Here is a 21,615-nt window from a genome sequence, read left to right as displayed (position 1 = left end):
TAATGTACTGAAAAACCAATTACTGGTGAGAAAGCACACACACCATAGCGGTATCTAGGTTACACTCTCTGAGGTTGTAGCCTACATAAAGAGAGAAAGCTTGGATCCTCTTCCTTAAAAAGTTAAGAGAAAAACACTTTTAATCTACATTGTTTTCTTTGATATGTAATAGACATTTGGAATTCAGTAAAAAGTGTTACAGTTACTTACATTGGCTGTTTATTTAACCATGGATATGATTTTATAATCAAGGCTATTCTTCCCATACTTCCATACTACAAGGGATTGGCTTTTTCAACAATTTCTCAAACTGTCAGTAGGCTGGATTGAAGGTTTCAAAGCGCCGTCTTTGGCGCCGCCCTCATCTCCAAGTCTCACCCTTTTTCGGTTCCCCGCTCGGCTAGCCATACCTCCAATTCCCAAATAAAAATTCCTTTAGGAAAAATGACGGGAAGACTATCGAAGAGAGAATAGCGACTTCTACTCAACAAATATCGCATCAAGTGGCATTTAGAGTAAACTGGAATTGTGCGATTATAAAGGTATGTGCATATATGTATTTTATTCTGCAGTGGACAGCTAGTTTCACTTGAAAGCCACAGCTTGCTTGCAACACTGGGGTGTCAAATGGCAGAATCCATGCAGGAAAACCCAGTCTGAACCCTTTCTGTCCTTGTGTGTGCATGGAGATTATTCAATATTCGTGAATAAATATAATACAGACGTTTGTCTGTATGTTGACTAACTTGACAATGTTGATACATTGTTGCTTGATTTTATTACAGAATTACCACACCATGAAGTTGATATAATGGAATTATTTAATCTTCACTCCACCTAGCTTGCTAGTAGTGTTGTAGCTGTCAGGAGTTAATTATTCTCTGTTTGAGTTGACCGACATTTCCCCTGTGAAATGGCATTGCTTATGAACTGCAATGGCGCACTTATAACTCGTTTATAACGAGGCGCGTGTGTTATAATCTCACAACAAAGTGCGAAGTTCACAAGTTTGATTGATACTGTACCTCTTATTGAAGAAACAATCATGTTACACTACAGTATTTGCTACGACAATTTTAGAGGACTGTTGAAGGAGACCGTTGAATGACACCGAATAACATAGGTTAGTGGAATGACATATTTTTTACATTCAGTGGCATCATTCTTGGGGATTCCATCTGCTGAAAGTATTGTGCCATCATTGTTGTCACAGCACTAGCTCTACTGTGTTAAAATCAGCATGGAAGTTAGTTAGTTCTACAGGACTGGAAATCTCTGCATGATCTTTTTCTAAATATACATTTTTGTATAGCCCTACTTTATTGGAAATGCCATTGTTACATGGCTTGCATGCAACCTTTCCCTTCTTTTGAACGTTTCTTGTTTGTAATGAATGGGTGTTTCCCAGAAGATGATGCCAGCTCTATAGTCTATTATTGTGTAAAATCTTATTTTAGGGTACTGCATTACATGGTTTTTGTTGTTATATTTTCCATAATATTGTAAAAGTAACATTGAATAATTGGGACTTGCTTATTATGGTTTATGCTCAAGTTAACCCTATTCCACTCTCTATCTCCTTGTATCTCTCTTCCTCTCTCTTTCATCCAGCTCAGCTGTCGTTCCCTCATCTCTTTTCCCCTTCCCAAACATACGGATTGGTTCTGATTGAATAAACATAGCCTTCAGGTTTAAAAAAACATAACATATTTTTTCCTCCAGGCTGAGTCTGGGCCATCTGCCTTTACACCCAGCTTTAAAAAAACACCCCTGGTCTTCCACTTCAAAACTGTGTTAATGTGTGGTCAGAAAAGTTTCACTAAGCCCAGGTCACTCTCACATTTTCCATACTTGTAATAGCAACTCCAAGGCCACAGCAAATATTCTTCCACGATAAATCCCACCATTCTAAATTATAATGGGAGGTTCCTCTTGGTTATTCACTGTCATGTTTGAATATTGGTTTCCGTTTTAAAAATAGTTACAGTAGAGAGCAGTTAAATCAAATCTTGTGGAAAAGTGAAAATGGATTTATAGGACAGCCGGCCCTATAACTCTCACCATGTTCCCCTTTCTCCTCCACTTAAAAAAAACATGCCTCTCCTCCTCGCCTTTATTCCGCTTCTTTTCTCAATGCTCCTGTCCTGACTAACCAGGCTTGGGGCTGAGTGAGACATGCTCACTGAAACCCTGGCCATGCTGGCTGTAGTCCACTCCTGTGATGTCCCTGTTTAGCCTGCTGTAGTCTGCCTACCTACTGGATGACTGTTGATGAAGATGACAAGAATGAGGAGGATGGGGATGAGTCCAACTGATCTTTTCTTTACAACCTTACACCCCAAATTCAGGCACATAACCCCCTGAATGAATGTCCAAACACTAACTGGGCTTGATTTGGTAAGCTTCTTAATGGCTACCTGATGCATGGGTCAGCTAAACAGACAGACCCAAATACTGAGATAATTCACATCTCTAATGGACTTCTTCTCACACACGCACACACACACACATACAGATGGACAACTCTACCGTGGGTGGTTGTCATGGCAACACCACATTTTTAGGATGGCAGAGACCCATCTGCTTGCGTGCCACATGCAGCAGACTGTGTGTCTGTGAACGGACATTCTGAATCTGTCTGTGTGTGTGTGTAATAACAATAATACTACGCAGGATTGATGTACCGCTTTTCTAAAAACCCAAAGACTCTACGCTACATGTAGAGTAGACTATGCCTTTGGCTTTGAAAATATCTCTCCTTTGTCTTACTTCCTGTGTGGAATATCAACATCCTCCAATACCTCTCCACCCCTCTCAACACTTACATAAACAATGTCAGAATATAACAATGGCGCATAGAGTACTGGTGGTTAAGTGTAGCACAGCTACTCTTTTAGTGAATGTCCAGGATAAATACTGGAGGCTATACTGTGTTTATTTTGGTGCAATCAAGAGCAATTGGTATGTAGCCTGCATGCCAAATTGACAGTGTACCTACAATCATCCTCGCTAAATGCATTCCATTCCTCCACACCAAGCTCTTTACCCTCTCATAGTGTTTGCTCTCCCCTCAAACCCCCTTCTCCATTCTCTTTGCTCTCTCTCTCTCTCTCTCTCTCTCTCTCTCTCTCTCTCTCTCTCTCTCTCTCTCTCTCTCTCTCTCTCTCTCTCTCTTCCCCCCTCTACCCCCTCTCTCTCTAATCCAGTTATTTGACTGACATGTCTTTGGGCTTTGAAAGTCAAGTTGCTGTCAACAAGAGATCCATAAATATAGTTATTTATTCCCGACTGGAAGACATGTCCAGAAGAAAAACAAGTGAAGAATCAGAGCTGACATCAGTAGACCTCTGTGGCACTGGGTACAATAAGTAATGACTGTTAATACATGTTTAAGGAGCCATTTCCTCTATCAGCTCTGCGCTGGTAAGTTCATGGTCAGGGACAGAGACCCTATGACAGATTGATGTCTAGAAGCTCCTATTGCAGTGCTGTCTCAGCCCCATGACCATGCTTCAATTATTGTCATATCATCAGTCATAGGATGGGTATACAGTCTGAGGATTAGCTTAATGACTGATCCAGAAGCACACAGGTGTGATCATTCTACAGTGGTCCCTGCAGCGTACGCTCAAACTGGTGTGATTAGAACGGTTATTTAGAACTTCCAGTTTCAATTGACGCAACAGTCAGCGTTTGAGCTGGCCACATTTTTTTCCCACATTTTTTTGGGGCATGAACATAGTCCTTATAACATTATATCCTGAATGTGACCAGTTTATTTTTGGATGCAATGTTCAGACATTCACAGAAGTAGTGACATCATAACACAATCATCCAAACCGTAAAATGTGGGCTACATTAGTCCTAGCGCTAACTGAGGAAAGATTGATCTAACACAAGCGGTCATATTTAGCTAACTCTCGGCTGACAGAAACCATAATATGAATTAGCTAATAACAATTACTATTTACAATTCATCACACCACGGATGAGCTCACAATTGATCGAAATAATTGAGTAAAAAACTCTCTATAAATCTAAAGTAGTCCGACGATGGGTAGCTTGTGCGCGCCGCCATATTTGTTTTTTCGCGCCAACCAAAGATAAGAAGAGGAGACTAGATGAGTTTGGTCTGTTTTCAGTATGTAATGTTGAAGGGGATGTGTCGTCTAACATCATTCACCATCAGCCAGTTTTTGTTTGCTTGTTGGTGTCCTAATCGCTCAATTGAATTATCAGCCTTCTGCAGAGCTCACTTGTGACAAACCACTGTGATGGTTGATATGGCTGACATCCAGAGGTCTGCATACTGTTCAGTATGGCACAGTCACACAAACGTTGATCTTATCTTGAATGTAGAGGATCATGTATCCAAAACCAGCATTCATTACTATTTTACTTGATATCTTGAGACAGTTAGGGTTGGTTTGCGTAATTTGTTGTTGGCTGTCCAGTCTGTCCTAGCAGGCCAAACCTGGGAGAACAGAGAGAAGAAAATACTATTTATCAATGATGAGAGGATCTAGGAGGAATTTGCTGGCCTTTGCATAGTAATATATTTGTCCTATTTCACACATGTACAAGTGTGTATTATACGCATGTGTGAATTAGGAATGTGTTTTTTGCATATCCCAAATCCCCCTAAGACACCCTCGGATACTGCATATTTCACTGGAACAAAGTGGAAGAATGACCTTGCTTGCCATGAATATGGCCTCAGGGGCACATGGCTCCTTTGAACGTTTTGATGACATAACGCCAGCTGTTACAGAGAGGAGTGGATTGTTGCAATGGCTACCCTTGCTAATATTGCTCCTTTCTGAGTTTAAGCATGAAAAAGAATAGAGCATCACATCAGTTTAGAAATAGCTCTGATTCAGTGGCTATTGATGTGAATGCAATACTGCCTGCAAGTCTTTCCATGTGAATGTGACAGAATATCTAACTTTAGCTTTATATAAGACATTGTAATTATTGTTTGTTACATTTGAGCAAGGCATGGAATGCCTTTGGTCTTGTCTGTCAATGGGGCATCACTATCGGGCAATCTTGCTGTGGTTGCAGTCGTTAAAGCAACCTTCTGTTTAATTCTAGCTTCTTTAACACGAGTGTGTGTTGTGAGAGAGTGACTTTAACGTTGTTTTCAGAGATTGTTATGTTGTCGTCCAGAGACCACAAGAAGGAGATGTGGGTGGAGCAGACAGCGGAGTTGGGGAGTTGACTGACCACCACTGACAAACCTCCTCTTCCCTTCCCTCTCCTTCCAACCTGGAAACAAGTTTGGCTGCCCTCTCTCCAGGGAGTGACCGTAAGTCACCCTGTAGCCTTTTGGGTGGGACAAACAGACTGACATCATTGGACGGTCTGTGCCTCTCTAAGCAGTCTGCCAGATGCACTAGAAGCAGCTGCTAGTGGCTTTAGGTTGAGAGGGACTGTGGCATGCTATGTGCTTCATTATTAGAGAAAGAGGACCCTATTTACGTCCACAGAGCACAGACATCAGCCCTGGTTAGTTCCGTCAGTGGAACGAATGGTGAGGAGGACCAGGCCTCGGCTACATTAAAGAACCTAGGTCTGCTCTCCCTAATGTAATGCAGCCCAGATTCCATTGGGCGCTGTGTATTTATGAGTGTGTTTGGTGTGTATTAAAGACACAAGTGTGTCATGCAAACCAAATGAAGGTACATGTCTGTTATAGGCTAATAAAAGCACTGAAGTAAAACAAGTCATAGGCAATCTGTGTTTCTGGATAATTTATTGAAATGTAATTTCCTTTCTTTAACTTTTCATTGGTGGAGGCCAAGACTGCCATCAGCCTTGACCAGACAAAATTCGGCGCCGATGTAGCCAAAAATGATTGATATAATATGAGCTCATAAATGCTGGTATGCCTTCTTTTATTGTCGCCCTGTTTCCTCTGTGTGTGTTGATGAGAAGACCATGAGAGGGATTTATTTTGGGCTGGCGTCAGTTCTGCCTTTCATAGTGATGTGAGGGAGGACTATATTCCCATAGGTGCAATCACATGAAGGTCTCTGAAGCATCCTCAGATTGCTGTGCAGTGGATTGGTTGATCTCAAAGCCAGTTACACAGAAATACCCACAGGTAGTCTGACCACACTGATTGAATGGGCTTTGTTGTGATTTGGGGGACTGCCAACACATCCCACCACCAACTGGGACAACATGTGAGTTATCATTTAAAGTGTCAGACAATAGCGTTGGTCAGCCTCTGTTAAGCTTCCTGGAGGTATTCTGTTTCCCTGTTTTGGCAGTTGGCGTCACAGTAAAACCTTTCCTTCTGGGAGAGCCTATCATAATGTCTGATCCTGTAGTTTCTCTCCGTCCGCCCATGTGCAGACAGATGTAGAGAGCTTTAATGCTCAATTACTTCTGCCTTACAGCCGCCACCACTTACCGTTGATGCCCGGCTAATGGGGGTGGGCCCCCTGTCAGGAAAATACCCTCAATTTGATGAAAAGTAAGAACAAGTAACACTTCAAAAATCTCTGCACAGTTGCTCTGCACAGCGCCAGCCATCTCTACCTATCCATCTGTCTGACAGAAAGCTGTGATAACATGCCTAAATAAATTACAGTCAGATCAATAGAGGGAAGGTGCCTTAATCCATACTCTGCAGCACAGCCTGTATCCTTTTACTGCAATTTAACACCTACTACTAACTGGACTGAGGATCTGTCCCCACCCCAGTGTTAGTGATTGACTTATTTTACCCCACCCCACTGTGTTATAGCACTAGTGTGGACTCGATCCTGTGGTGAGGGATTGGGCTTATTGCACTTAGCGGTAAAACGTAGCCAGGTGCCTGCTTGATGTTACAGCCACAGTATTTACCACCCCATTGAATTTTTTCCTTACTCCTTGACAATTGCCTCTAGTTAAACGAGCTAACTGAGAGTATCTCTCTCTCTTTCTCTCTCTCGCTCTCTCTTGCTCTCCTTAACAGCTGTCTGCCTAAACAATTTATTGACTTAACCTTTAAGTTGTGAGTAAATAATGGCTCTTTAGAGGCAGTTTATACAGTCATCCACTTGGCTGATGTGTTCTTGAGTGAAGAAACACTGAGACCCATTCTGGGAGGTAAAGTCATCCCATGACTAATAATATTGTCTGCTTCATACAGTGAGTTGGGGCTTTTATCCAATCATTCATAACAGCATGTGAGGTGGTACATTTCCAATTTAATTTAACCGTGCAAGCTGAAATTGGGTTATAACAAATAATTCCTGATTGTGCTGGCATTTTTATCGATACTGTTTTAATGGAAAATAAATGCTGTTTTGGGGACAGGAATGATTAATGGAAGGGGAGCTGAGAGGCACGGGGACAGATGGGAGGGTGTGGTGGACTGGTGGTGTTTTCCTCTGATTGAAACAGCAGGACTCCTCACTGAGCTGACAGGCCCTGCAGAGAGGAGCAGCTCTACTGAGGAGGAGAGGAGAAGCAGGATTCACTCTCACTCAGAATCTGGTCTAACCACTGTAGCCCCAGCAGAGAGGGAGGAGGAGGATGGTGAAGATAGTGGGAAGAATAGAGGAGAGGTACGAGTGGAAAAGGAGAGGGAATGAGGGGATGGCAGAAGAGAGGAGAAACTGACTAAACTGAGGGATAGTGGATATATTGGGGTGTTTCCTAGCCCTCCTGACAACATTTATTTGAACCTACTGTGACGGGTGTCTTCTCCCTACACCCCCAGCTTCGTTCAAACGTACACTTCCTAATCCTGCTGGGTCATTGCAGTGCATGTAGGAGATGCCTGTAAGGGGGGTTAAGTCGTCTCATCCCCCGACCCACAGGACAGGTCTGAGCCTTGTGTCACTCTGCTCCAACAAGGAAACAACCAAACTATGGACCAGATGGCCTTTACACCCAACTTTATGTGTGTTTCTGTTGGAGTTTGTATGGGTGATAAGCCCCTCCGTCTCTACCCCCTAATCCCAGACAGTTTGACCCTCCTAATGGGGAGAGATAAATTGGGGTTGGTACTGTGCCATAACCATCCATGTCTGAGGACGTCAGGAAATGATGTGGAAACTGCCACTAGGTGCAACAGTGAGCGCCGTTACCTTCAAGTACGTTTCAGGTGTTGTGGACAGGAATGGCAGATGGGCATAAGCAAAGGACCCTCTGATTCCAAAGGTTCCAAGTTTGAATCCAGCAATATAATTTTATTTTTAACCTATCCCAAACCGTAACCCTTACCTTAACTATTCCAAGTTAATGCCTCTTAGCCCAAAGGGTGCAAGTTCGAATCCAGTGATAGAAAGTTGTTTTTGAGATTTTTGTTTTAAGCATATCCCAAACCTTAACCCTTACCTTAACCATTCAGAGTTAATGGCTAACCTTAAGGTAAGTGTTAAGGTTTGGGATAAGCTTAAAACAGAAATTCAGAGTTAATGCCTAAAGATTATGCAGAAATTTCCCATCAAAATGAATACATTTGTTTCACGCTTTGAAGTTCATACCCTGCAGTTAGATGTGTTCTACTCTTGGCTTAGGAGCTGTAACACATGGTTGAAAGATATATTCTCTCACCAAGCTGCAGAGAGCAGGCAGTGAAACAGGCAGTCAAACAGTATCTCTTCAGCTCTCCATCACTGCCTGGCCTGCCTGGGCTCTGGGCTGGCTGCTGAATAAATGATGGCTATTTGATACTGCACCACACTGTGATGCAGAGCTGCTCTGGACTCTGGACACTCAGCAATACACAGGTAGAGACAACTCTGAGGTAGCAAGGTCACTATGCTGAACACAGCATATCATTGCAACAACACAGGTGAAAGGTAGCCTAGCGGTTAGAGTGTTGGGCCAGTAACTGAAAGGTTGCTTCTTCAAATCCCGAGCCCCCAAGGTAAAACATATATCGATGTGCCCTGGAGCAAGACACTTAACCCTACTTCCTCCAGGTTTTGGCTGGCCGTGACCCCACTCTTAGGGGGAGTTGGGATATGCTAAAAATAATACACATGCATGAAATAGGACAAATATACAGTTGAAGTCAGATGTTTACATACACCTTAGCCAAATACATTTAAATTCAGTTTTTCACAATTCCTGACATTTAATCCTAGTAAAAATTCCCTGTCTAAGGTCAGTTAGGATCACCACTTTATTTTAAGAATGTGAAATGTCAGAATAATAGTAGAGCGAATGATTTCTTTCAGCTTTTATTTCTTTCATCACATTCCCAGTGGGTCAGAAGTTTACATACACTCAATTAGTATTTGGTAGCATTGTCTTTAAATTGTTTAACTTGGGTCAAACGTTTCGGGTAGCCTTCCACAAGCTTCAGACAATAAGTTGGTTGAATTTTGGCCCATTCCTCCTGACAGAGCTGGTGTAACTGAGTCAGGTTTGTAGGCCTCCTTGCTCGCACATGCTTTTTCAGTTCTGCCCACACATTTTCTATAGGATTGAGGTCAGGGCTTTGTGATGGCCACTCCAATACCTTGACTTTGTTGTCCTTAAGCCATTTTGCCACAACTTTGGAAGTATGCTTGGGGTCATTGTCCATTTGGAAGACCCATTTGCGACCAAGCTTTAACTTCCTGACTGATGTCTTGAGATGTTGCTTCAATATATCCACATAATTTTCCTTCCTCATGATGCCATCTATTTTGTGAAGTGCACCAGTCCCTACTGCAGCAAAGCACCCCACAGCATGATGCTGCCACCCCCGTGCTTCACGGTTGGGATGGTGTTCTTCGGCTTGCAAGCTGCCCCCTTTTTCCTCCAAACATAACGATGGTCATTATGGCCAAACAGTTCTATTTTTGTTTCACAGACCAGAGGACATTTCTCCAAAAAGTACGATCATTGTCCCAATGTGCGGTTGCAAACCGTAGTCTGGCGGTTTTGGAGCAGTGGCTTCTTCCTTGCTGAATGGCCTTTCAGGTTATGTCGATATAGGACTCATTTTACTGTATATAGATACTTTTGTACCCGTTTCCTCCAGCATCTTCACAAGGTCCTTTGCTGTTCTTCTGGGATTGATTTGCACTTTTCGCACCAAAGTACATTCATCTCTAGGAGACAGAACACGTCTCCTTCCTGAGCGGTATGACGGCTGCGTGGTCCCATGGTGTTTATACTTGCGTACTATTGTTTGTACAGATGAACGTGGTACCTTCAGGCGTTTGGAAATTGCTCCCAAGGATGAACCAGACTTGTGGAGGTCTACAATTTTCTTCCTGAGGTCTTGGCTGATTTCTTTTGATTTTCCCATGATGTCAAACAAAGAGGCACTGGGTTTGAAGGTAGGCCTTGAAATACATCCACAGGTACAACTCCAATTGACTCAAATGATGTCAATTATCCTATCAGAAGCTTCTAAAGCCATGACATCATTTTCTGGAATTTTCCAAGCTGTTTAAAGGCACAGTCAACTTAGTGTATGTAAACTTCTGACCCACTGGAATTGTGATACAGTGAATTATAAGTGAAATAATCTGTCTGTAAACAATTGTTGTAAAAATTACTTGTGTCATGCACAAAGTAGATGTCCTAACTGACTTGCCAAAACTATAGTTTGTTAACAAGACATTTGTGGAGTGGTTGAAAAACGAGTTTTAATGACTCCAACCTAAGTGTATGTAAACTTCCGACTTCAACTGTAAGCCTCTAAAATATGTCCAATTTGTTTCAATATGTGTGTCGTATTGTGTGCATTTGTTTATGCATACATGTATAGTTGTGTGGTAACCAATTCTCTAAATGAGTAGCCAATATGAATTGAATATAATGGATTGTATTCATATAGCACTTTTAAGGTGTCCAAAGTCCATTGCAATGCAATTACGTCTCACCTCATCCACTACTGCTAACCCATTTCCAAGTCTGGAAAAAATACCACACACATTCCTCTGACTGCAGTTGTACTGTTTTAATTAGACCTACTTCATATCCTGCTGCCTGTGAATTTAGCTGGAATTGCCTTTTGCTCTTTGATCACATCAATGAGACTTTTAATGTGGGCGACTGTCATAGGGGCTCATGTTAGTAGTTACAGGAACCTCTGTCTGTGAGTCATTATTTGGTATTTGTTTATTTGTGGATTCATGTGTTTGCATGTGTAATGAGTGTTGGTTTGTGTTTGTAAAAAAAAAAAAGAGTATATTAGACCAGGGCTCAGAGTGTACTAACCAATTTTGTGTCTGGATGTGAATGACATATTCTCAATTGCTATGTCTGTCATTTGTTCATCGATTGCCATGGCACCACCACAGCTAGCACTAAAAATAAAGAATGGCTAGCTAGTCTATCGCGCTCTAGCGACTCCTTGTGGCGGGCCGGGCGCCTGCAAGCTGACTTTGGTCGCCAGCTGGACAGTGTTTCCTCTGACACATTGGTGCGGCTGGCTTCCGGGTTAAGCGAGCAGTGTGTCGAGAAGCAGTGCGGCTTGGCAGGGTCGTGTTTCGGAGGACGCATGGCTCTCGACCTTCGCCTCTCCTGAGTCCGTAGCGCAGTTGCAGCGATGGGACAAGACTGTAACTACCAATTGGATATCACGAAAAAGGGGTAAAAGTACAACAACAACAACATTTCTTCCAAATGACCTCCCTCCACTAATATTTGTGTGTCGGTATTTCATATAGCTTTGTGATTCTGCTTTTATTCATTTTGAATGGCTGTCCAGTGTCAATTTTCTCTCCTTCAAGTCATCCTCTCTCTGAGCTTGTCCCTGAATGTGGTGTGAGTAAAGCATCTTTGTGGGGGCTGAGGTTCTGGTTATGTTTGAGGGAAAATGTTAAAAGCACATATCACACTTCCACCCCAACAGTTTAGCGATGGGGTTAGAATGTCAACATCGATTTCCAAATCTGCTGTCATCTTCTGCAATAACAGGGTGGAGAGAACTGTGAGGGTGTGGTTTATGTGTATTATGACGTGTATTTTTACAAGCATATGTGTGGGTCTAAGTTTCTATGCATGAGGACAGGATGTTAGTGAGTCATGGTTCAGGAATGCAGTGTATTATACATGGTAGATCCAGATCCCACTGCAGCCACTACACCTACACTCTTAGAAAAAAAGGTTCCAAAAGGGTTCTTCGGTTGTCCCCATAGGAGAAGCCTTTTTGGTTCCAGGTAGAACCTTGTTGGGTTCCATGTAGAACAGCCCTCTGTGGAAAGGGTTCTACCTGGAACCATATGGGTTCTACCTTGAACCAAAAAGGGTTCTTCAAAGGGTTATCCTATGGGGACAGCCGAATAACCCTTCTAGGTTCTAGATAGCACCTTTTTTTCTAAGAATGAAGGCCCACAGGGAACACAACTCTTCCTATTGTTGTGCATAGTCAGACAGAGGGAAACAAGAATGAACTGTGTGGGTTTGGATGAGTTGATGACGAGAGACACATTGAGTTAGAGGTGTAACCATAGAAACAAGCTTCAGAAACGTTCTGTTCGGGTAAAGAAGACAGACAGTTTTTTACTCTGTGTGACTAGGGTTTCCATTGGTGATGGACATTGCATATTAGACCAGGGCTCAGAGTGTACTAACCAATTTTGTGTCTGGATGTGAATTACAGATTCTCAATTGCTATGTCTGTCATCATTTGTTCATCGATTGCCATGGCACCACCACAGCTAGCACTAAAAATAAAGAATGGCTAGCTAGTCTTAAGATGTCTTTACCCTAGATTAAATCAGATCAAGCGTTGTTTTGGCAGTGTCGGAAGTGGAACTGCATTGGTGCTTTCAAATCAGTAGGCAGCTGCTCTTGCATCATTGTCACCCGCCCCACTCGTGTTACAGCAGCGGTTCCCAAACTAGGGGTTGCGACCCCATATGGGGTCGCCTGGTATGAAAATGGGGTCGCGGTGGAATTTCAAAAATCCTGAAAAGAAATATACAGTACCAGTCAAAAGTTTGGACACACCTACTCATTCAATGGTTTTTCTTTATTTTTTACTATTTTCTACATTGTAGAATAATAGTGAAGACATCAAAACTATGAAATAACACATATGGAATAATGTAGTAACCAAAAAAGTGTTAAACAAATCAAAATATATTTGAGATTTGAGATTCTTCAAAGTAGCCACCCTTTGCCTTGATGACAGCTTTGCACACTCTTGGCATTCTCTCAACCAGCTTCACCTGGAATGCTTTTCCAACAGTCTTGAAGGAGTTCCCACATATGCTGAGCACTCGTTGGCTGCTTTTCCTTCACTCTGCAGTCCAACTGTCACGATCGTCTAACATAGAGGACCAATGCGCAGCGTTGAAGGTGAACATATTTTATTACTATAAATGATCACACGATCACAAACACAAACGAAAACGTGACGTCTACGGTTTCACACAAACCGAAATGAACAAGAAACCACAAACACAACGTGAAAGACAGATAGTTAAATATGGCTCCCAATCAGAGACAACGAGCCAACAGCTGACACTCGTTACCTCTGATTGGGAGTCACTCAAACAAAGAAATACAATAACCTAGAACCCACCACAAAACATAGAAACTAACACCCTGGCTCAACATACGAGAGTCCCCGAGCCAGGGCGTGACAGTACCCCCTAAAGCGCGCGGACTCCGACCGCGCCAACGAAACACAACAGGGGAGGGACCGGGTGGGCACTCCGCCTAGGCGGCGGATCCGGCTCCAGTGGAACAGGCACGTGCCGTGCCGGACCGACGACGCACACCACTGGCTTGGTGTGGGGAGCAGGAGCGGGCCGGACAGGGCTGGCGACGCGCACCACTGACTTGACGCGGGGAGCAGGAATGGGCCGGACCGGGCTGGCGACGCGCACCACAGACCTGGTGCGGAGAGCAGGAACGGGCAGAGCCGGGCTGACGAGACGCACCACAGGCTTGATGCGGGGAGCAGGAATGGGCCGGACCGGGCTGGCGACGCGCACCACAGACTTGGTGCGGGGAGCAGGAACGGGCAGAGCCGGGCTGACGAGACGCACCACAGACTTGATGCGGGGAGCAGGAATGGGCCGGACTGGGCTGGCGACGCGCACCGCAGGTTTGGTGCGGGGAGCAGGAATAGACCGGACCGTACTGGGGACACACACCACTGGCTCCACACCGGGATCTGGAACGGGCCGGACCGGACTGGCAACACACGCCAGTACCTCTCGCCGTGCCTCCACACCTTCCATCCCCTCTTCTACTAGTGGCCCCCGTAACCCGGCGGCCTTCTCCGGCAACCCACTGGACCGCTCTATCGCGGCCTCCTGCTGGTCCGCCGTCGTGAGCCCCCCCCTAAAAAATTTCGGGCGTCTCTCCTACCCGTGGACCACGTCTCCATATCCCTCGCCAGCTTCTCGCCCTTCTGCCATAATGTCAAGCCCTTGTCTTCCTCCCTCGGCTTGACCCAGTCCAGGAGGCGAAGGAGATCTGTGAGGGATCTCCCTGGCGACGGCTCCTGGACACGCTGCTTGGTCCCATCTTGGTGGTTTCTTCTGTCACGATCGTCTAACATAGAGGACCAATGCGCAGCGTTGAAGGTGAACATATTTTATTACTATAAATGATCACACGATCACAAACACAAACGAAAACGTGACGTCTACGGTTTCACACAAACCGAAATGAACAAGAAACCACAAACACAACGTGAAAGACAGATAGTTAAATATGGCTCCCAATCAGAGACAACGAGCCAACAGCTGACACTCGTTACCTCTGATTGGGAGTCACTCAAACAAAGAAATACAATAACCTAGAACCCACCACAAAACATAGAAACTAACACCCTGGCTCAACATACGAGAGTCCCCCGAGCCAGGGCGTGACACCAACTCATCCCAAACCATCTCAATTGGGTTGAGGTTGGGTGATTATGGAGACCAGGTCATCTGATGCAGCACTCCATCACTCTCCTTCTTGGTCAAATAGCCCTTACCCTTACACAGCCTGGAGATGTGTTGGGTCATTGTCCTGTTGAAAAACAAATGATAGTCCCACTAAGCGCAATCCAGATGGGATGGCGTATCACTGCAGAATGCTGTGGTAGCCGTGCTGGTTAAGTGTGCCTTGAAATCACCGACCAGCAAAGCACCCCCACACCAGAACACCTCCTCCTCCATGCTTCACGGTGGGAACCACACATGCGGAGATAATCCGTTCAGCTACTCTGCGTCTCACAAAGACACGGCGGTTGGAACCAAAAATCTCAAATTTGAACTCATCAGAACAAAGGACAGATTTCCAGGTTTCTTTGCAGCAATTTTACCATGAAGGCCTGATTCACGCAGTTTGCTCTGAACAGTTGATGTTGAGATGTGTCTGTTACTTGAACTCTGTGAAGCATTTATTTGGGCTGCAATCTGAGGTGCAGTTAACTCTAATGAACTTAGCCTTTGCAGCAGAGGTAACTCTGGGTCTTCCTTTCCTGTGGCGGTCCTCATGAGAGCCAGTTTCATCATAGCGCTTGATGGTTTTTGCAACTGCACTTGAAGAAACTTTCAAAGTTCTTGAAATTTTCCGGTTTGACTGACCTTCATGTCTTAAAGTAATGATGGACTGTCGTTTGTCTTTGCTTATTTGAGCTGTTCTTGCCATAATATGGACTTGGTCTTTTACCGGAAAGGGCTATCTTCTGTATACCACCCATACCTTGTCACAACACAACTGATTGGCTCAAACGCATTAAGAAGGAAAGAAATTCCACAAATTTACTTTTAACAAGGCACACCTTTTAATTGAAATGCATTTCAGGTGACTACCTCGTGAAGTTGGTTAAGAGAATGCCAAGAGTGTGCAAAGCTGTCATCAAGGCAAAGGGTGGCTATATTTTGATTTGTTTAACACTTTTTTGGTTACTACATGATTCCATATGTGTTATTTCATAGTTTTGATGTCTTCACTATTATTCTACAATGTATAAAATAAAATAAAGAATAACCCTGGAATGAGTAGGTGTGTCCAAACTTTTGACTGGTACTGTATATACAAACAAATAATTATAATATTGTCTTTGTATCTCAAAATCATTGTAATGTGATTAACCTTAAAAATCTCTAAATGAAAATTATTCAAATCTAAAAGATAAAATTCAACCAGAGAGCGCCCTTAGATCATTGGAAAAGGCGGCACTGAGGAAACTCTGACTGAATGACTGAATTAGCTGTGAGGGCCGAGATCCTCATTGTATGATACACAGAGAGCAACTGGCGGCAAAAGAGCTGAGCACAGAACTCGAAGATATACTGCAGCAGGTAACTTTGATTGTAAACTACATCAAACCACATCCACTGCGCGCACACCTGTTCACAAACCTATGGGCGATATGGGATCAGAGCATGACAATGTTCTATTTTACACTAAGGCTTTGTGGGGGAGTGTTGGAAAGATTTTTTGAGTTTTCGTTCCTAACTCAAAGGGAATACCCTGCCGTCTCCCTCTGAGCATTAATGCCGCATTCAAAACAACTGGGAATTCGAAACTGGGAACTCGCAAATCTCAGTGCGTTCAAGACAACTGGGAACTCTGAAGAAAATGAGCTACGACTGGGAAAAATGGTTTTGAACAGTCATCTAACTCGAAATTCCAACTCGGGAACTCAGGCCTCTTTCTAGAGCTCTGACTTTCCGACCTGAAGATCACTGACGTCATGAATTGAGCTCGTATTTTTCAGAGTTCAAAGTGGTCTTGAAAGCAGCATAAAACTCACGGTACCCTTCGACCAGCTCATACACTATATATGCAAAAGTATGTGGACAACCGTTTGAATTAATGGATTCGGCTATTTCAGCCACACCCGTTGCTGACAGGTGTATAAAATCGAGCACACAGCCATGCAATCACCATAGACAAACATTGGCAGTAGAATGGCCTTACTGAAGAGCTCAGTGACTTTCAACGTGGCACAGTCATAGGATGCCACCTTTCCAACAAGTTAGTTTGTCACATTTCTGCCCTGCTAAAGCTGCCCCGGTCAACTGTAAGTGCTGTTATTGTGAAATGGAAATGTCTAGAAGCAACAACGGCTTAGCCGCGAAGTGGAGGACACACAAGCTCACAGAATGGGACTACCGAGTGCTGTCCTCGGTTGCAACACTCACTACCGAGTTCCAAACTGCCTCTGGAAGCAACGTTAGCACAATAACTGTTCATCGGGAGCTTAATGAAATGGGTTTCCATGGCCGAGCAGCCGCACACAAGCCTAAAATCACCATGCGCAATGCCAAGCGTCGGCGAGGAGGAATAATGGTCTGGGGCTGTTTTTCATGGTTCGGACTAGGTTCCAGTGAAGGGAAATCTTAACGCTACAGCAAACAATGACTTTCTAGACGATTCTGTGCTTCCAACTTTGTGGCAAAAGTTTGGGGAAGGCCCTTTCCTGTTTCAGCATGACAATGCCCCCTTGCACAAAGCGAGGTCCATACAGAACTTGACTGGCCTGCACAGAGCCCTGACCTCAACCCCATCGAACACCTTTGGGATGAATTGGAACGCCGACTGCGAGCCAGGCCTAATCACCCAACATCAGTGCCCGGCCTCACTAATGCTCTTGTGGCAGAATGGAAGCAAGTCCCCGCAACAATAATCCAACATCGAGTGGAAAGCCTTCCCAGAAGAGTGGAGGCGGTTATATCAGCCAAGGATTTTGGAATGAGATGTTCGACAAGCAGGTGTCCACATACTTTTGGTCATGTATCTGTGTGAAGCTGGATTCAGTGCTCTCGTCGGCAAAAAAACAAATATTGATCCAAGTTGGATGTAACAGCAGGGATGAGGTGCGCACTGTCGACCACGCCCCCTGACTTTGAGAAGCTCCGACGCGATATGCATTAAAGCACACCCATCTCATTAGTGGTGGTGAGAAAAGATACATTATGTCAGTCTAACTTGCAATTGACTGTCATAGCCCCACATTAAAAGTATGTGATGGTGAGTTGAGAAGACAATCAGAAATACTGTTGGAATGTTTTTCAGTTGACTGCCATAGCCCCAAATAAATAAGTTAACAATGGCTGTTAATTACATAATTTCTTTCACATGGTTGGGGCCGCGAGAATTTTCAGATATCAAAATGGGGTAGTGGGACAAAAAAGTTTGGGAACCCCTACATTAGAAGTTCAGAAAGAGAAAGTGTAGGCTATATAGAAATAATTAGGCTCAAATTGAAAAATCATTCAACAAAATAATGAGGATTTCTATCATCCTAATCGAGGTGTAGATTACATCTCACATTCCAGTGTTCAAACTTGTAAACAAGGCTGCATGGGATTTATGTTAATGCTACTCCGTGCAGCCAATGGCATTGTCTGCTTTTGGTTTAATGCCAGGAGCCGCTTGTGGATTTGACAGCTCTAACACAGTTCCACCTCAGACACCGCCAAAACAACCGCTATGTGGATGTTGGCTAAAACAGATCTCATTGAATCGAGCCCTTTGTCTTTGGTAGTTGGAGCCTCTGACCCTAACCCTGGTTGCTGTTCCTTGCTGCCTGGCAGGCAGAGTAGGCTGTCCTGTTATAACTCACGGCTGTCCTGTTATAACTCACGGCTGTCCTGTTATAACTCACGGCTGACCTCCAACCCCTGTCTGATCTTTATCACAGCTGTGAGGCTCCCTTCCTTCTGAGGATGATAACTGAGATTTAACAAGTTATGAATCAGCAAAACCCATCCCACCATTCCGCTTCCGCCGCACAAGCAGTTGGACATTCCTTTGATGTGTCATAGGGGGGAAGTCCTAATTTTAGTGATTTTTGTTTGATGAAAATGCATTGCGTGCAGGTCTCTAGTTACAAATCTGAAGCACTCTACTTCGTATTAGTTGAACATGTATTTTCTCAGACTGTTTGATGTTTGGAAAATCTCACGCTGGCTTGGTTTCAAAGCTTTAAATTGAATCCAAAGTTAGCTAATCTTTAAATTGAATCCATTGTTAGCTAAACTTTAAATTGAATAGTTAGCCTACGCTTGACCTCAGGTCTCTCTCCTCCCCCATGCTTGCTTCTGGTCCGTTTCAAATGATTTTTTACATGAATGTCTGTTGGTTTATAGTCCTATAGGCCAGGTGCTCTGGCTAAGCGAACTGCTAATGAAGGGCTCCCAAATCAACCAGAGTCCCAAAACCAGAGTGTACGGTCACAGCGAGACACACATTCCCTCCCCTCTGACTCATGCAGTCAAAGGAACTTTTTACAGGCCCAGCCCTCTATAGGGTCTCAGAGAAAGGTTTGTGGTCAAACCAACCTCACAGAGCTATGCTTGCTCTAGCACAGATTTTATTTATTTATACTCCAACTCTCTGAAACTCCTCTGATTAAATCCACTCTGACCACATTCCCACAAACCCCTGCTTTTAACATAAAACCCCTCTCAGTATTCCAGACCTGATATAAATGTTTTCCAGTTATGGTCTTTAAAAAAAACGTAGCCTTGACTGAAAACCATGTATTAATCTCTAATAGATAAGAACCCCTCACTTTGGGGAGGGATTGTAACGTGTGTTTATAGGGCGGAAAGTTTTATGGCCCAGTTTGCAGCGATAAAGAGGCTATTGGCTGGACTGGGAGTCGCCACACCGCTACAACACTCAGCAGCCATGACGGCTGACTGACAGCAAGAAGGGTGATGGGGGTTGTATGTACACAGTTAAAGAGAAGGGGGAAGAGAGGGGGTGTATTTTGACATACTTTCTAATGTATTCTAACGTGTGTTTGTCATTCTGCTAGCTTTGGTGTTGATTTTGGTGTGGGTTGTATTTGAGTGATTTAGGTGTGTTTGAGCCACAGCTCAGCCCAGCTCTCTGGGTCAGAGGACATGCTCCTGTCAAAGAATGGTGCTGTTTTATGGGCCTACGGTCGGGGGCGGAGAGGGAGAGAGAGACCAGGATGGGGATATAGTATAGTGGGAGAGGGCAAGAGAAAGAAATAGTTGGAGAGAGTAAAGACAGAGCAAAAACAGACAGAGCAAAAACAGTAGAGAAGAGAGTGTGGGGAAGAGAAGAATCAGAATGAGTATGAGGAAGAGCACCTGTGGGACAGAGAGACCTGTTAGTGGTTGTAGAAATGTTTTTGTTTTGAGCCATCTGTTGCATGAGGACATCAAATGTCAGGAATCTCAGCTATAGAGACAGGAAGGAAGAGGATCATAGAACAGACGATTTGAGGTAAGAGTGGCTGCTGTTGTTCTGGCTTTGCCACAACATTGATTCCTGTAAAATGACTTTGAGTACCATTCCTGCAGATCTAGCAGTGGGTTCCAAAAGGGTTATTCGGTTGTCCCTAGGGATGTGTCGATCATGACATTTTGTCAGCCGGTGATTGTCAAGCAAATAACTGCCGGTCTCACGGTAATTTACCGTTAATTAACATAAACACATTTAGCATCTCCTGGCTTCCACGCAACTGTTGCAGACCTTTGGAACATCTACATTTAAAAAAGTCTAATAAATCCATGTAATATAGCCTACACCATCGCAATAAATATATTATTTATTTTAGACAGGTCTAAAGAAAATGTAGTCTATTTCAGAAGAACAGAATAGCATACTCCGAGTTGTCCTTATGTTAGGCCCTGATCTGGCTATGCCATATGGCTGTGGGCTACACCTAGTTCATTTAGCAGACAACATTTGCTTAGAATTCCGTGGCATTGTTTTATATTATTTTATAGTCTGAAGAATACAATTGTACATAGTTGAATAAAATAGAAAGGATTTTTACTCGAAATGATTTGAGGGAGTGCGCACATGCGGCTATTCTGTGTTGAGGGGTTAACAAAGAAACAGGTACTCCTATATGCTTAATTTAGAGTTATTTATGTAACTTTAGTTGTGATACAAATGTTGGGCTATATGTTTTGATTTTTAATACATTCTAAGGCTGCATGATGTGACTCTAATGATGATTTGAAAGAAGTCGCATGAAAGGCGTGAGCTCTGCTTTGTTTTTGGCCGTTGTGCCCTTGGGCTGAATATAATAATTATAATTCCCTTCTCCCGGCTGCATGACGAAGCACTTCTCATTAACATGGCTCTCCGTCACGTGATCAGGTCTTTCTCACAGGCTACAAGTGAAGACAGACAAATCGGGGACACAACTGTGCACGTCCTTATACAATTCCGAGGCGCATATTGAAGATATTGGAAGAACTGTCCACATTTACTTTTCGTCAGCCAACAAGATGAGTAGGCCTAACAAACAGCAAAAGCACTAGCCTATGTCAATCTGCTATCCCCCATAGTACAAAAGTTGACCTATTCTATTCTGAGCGATGAGAACGTTTAGCTTAAAATGTTGATAAACTATTAGGCTATTTCTTCACATTATAAGCGCAGCAAAGCGCACACGGCAGTAGGCTATAAGCGCGAATGTTCTATTAGAAGGAAAACACCATTCTCAAAAGTGACCACAAATCGATTATGCATGTAATGCTGTTGTAAAGCAGATTAATGTGCTTCATTTTAAGAAGTTATTTGGCCACTTTAGTTGTGATACAAACCTTATCAAAACATATAGGCCTATGGGCTAGGCTACATGAGGTATGCGACTATGATTTGATAAGTCGCAAGATAAAGCATGCGCTGTTTCTTGCCTTCAGCTGGGCATCAGTCACAAGTGATAATATATCATTCACAATTGATAAGCTAATATTGCCACCCATCAGACTATTC

At 43.6% G+C, this 21,615-nt stretch overlaps 1 protein-coding gene across 2 annotated transcripts in view; it reads left to right on the top strand.

Moving 5' to 3' along the window:
- Window positions 1-374: 374 nt before the first annotated feature.
- The window catches only part of LOC121573339 (coiled-coil domain-containing protein 102A), a 76,121-nt gene continuing 54,880 nt past the window's right edge, over window positions 375-21,615 (top strand). The window contains exon 1 of one of the 2 annotated variants that reach the window (XM_041885229.2): window positions 375-542. The gene's annotated coding sequence lies outside the window, so the exon portion shown is untranslated. Of the gene's footprint in view, window positions 543-19,930; window positions 20,110-21,615 lie in introns of those variants that run through there. The other variant, XM_041885230.2, reaches the window with a different exon arrangement.

This window comes from Coregonus clupeaformis, unplaced genomic scaffold (assembly GCF_020615455.1).
Source record: "Coregonus clupeaformis isolate EN_2021a unplaced genomic scaffold, ASM2061545v1 scaf0416, whole genome shotgun sequence".
NCBI lineage: Eukaryota > Metazoa > Chordata > Actinopteri > Salmoniformes > Salmonidae > Coregonus > Coregonus clupeaformis.
This window is presented reverse-complemented; position numbering and strand designations above follow the sequence as displayed.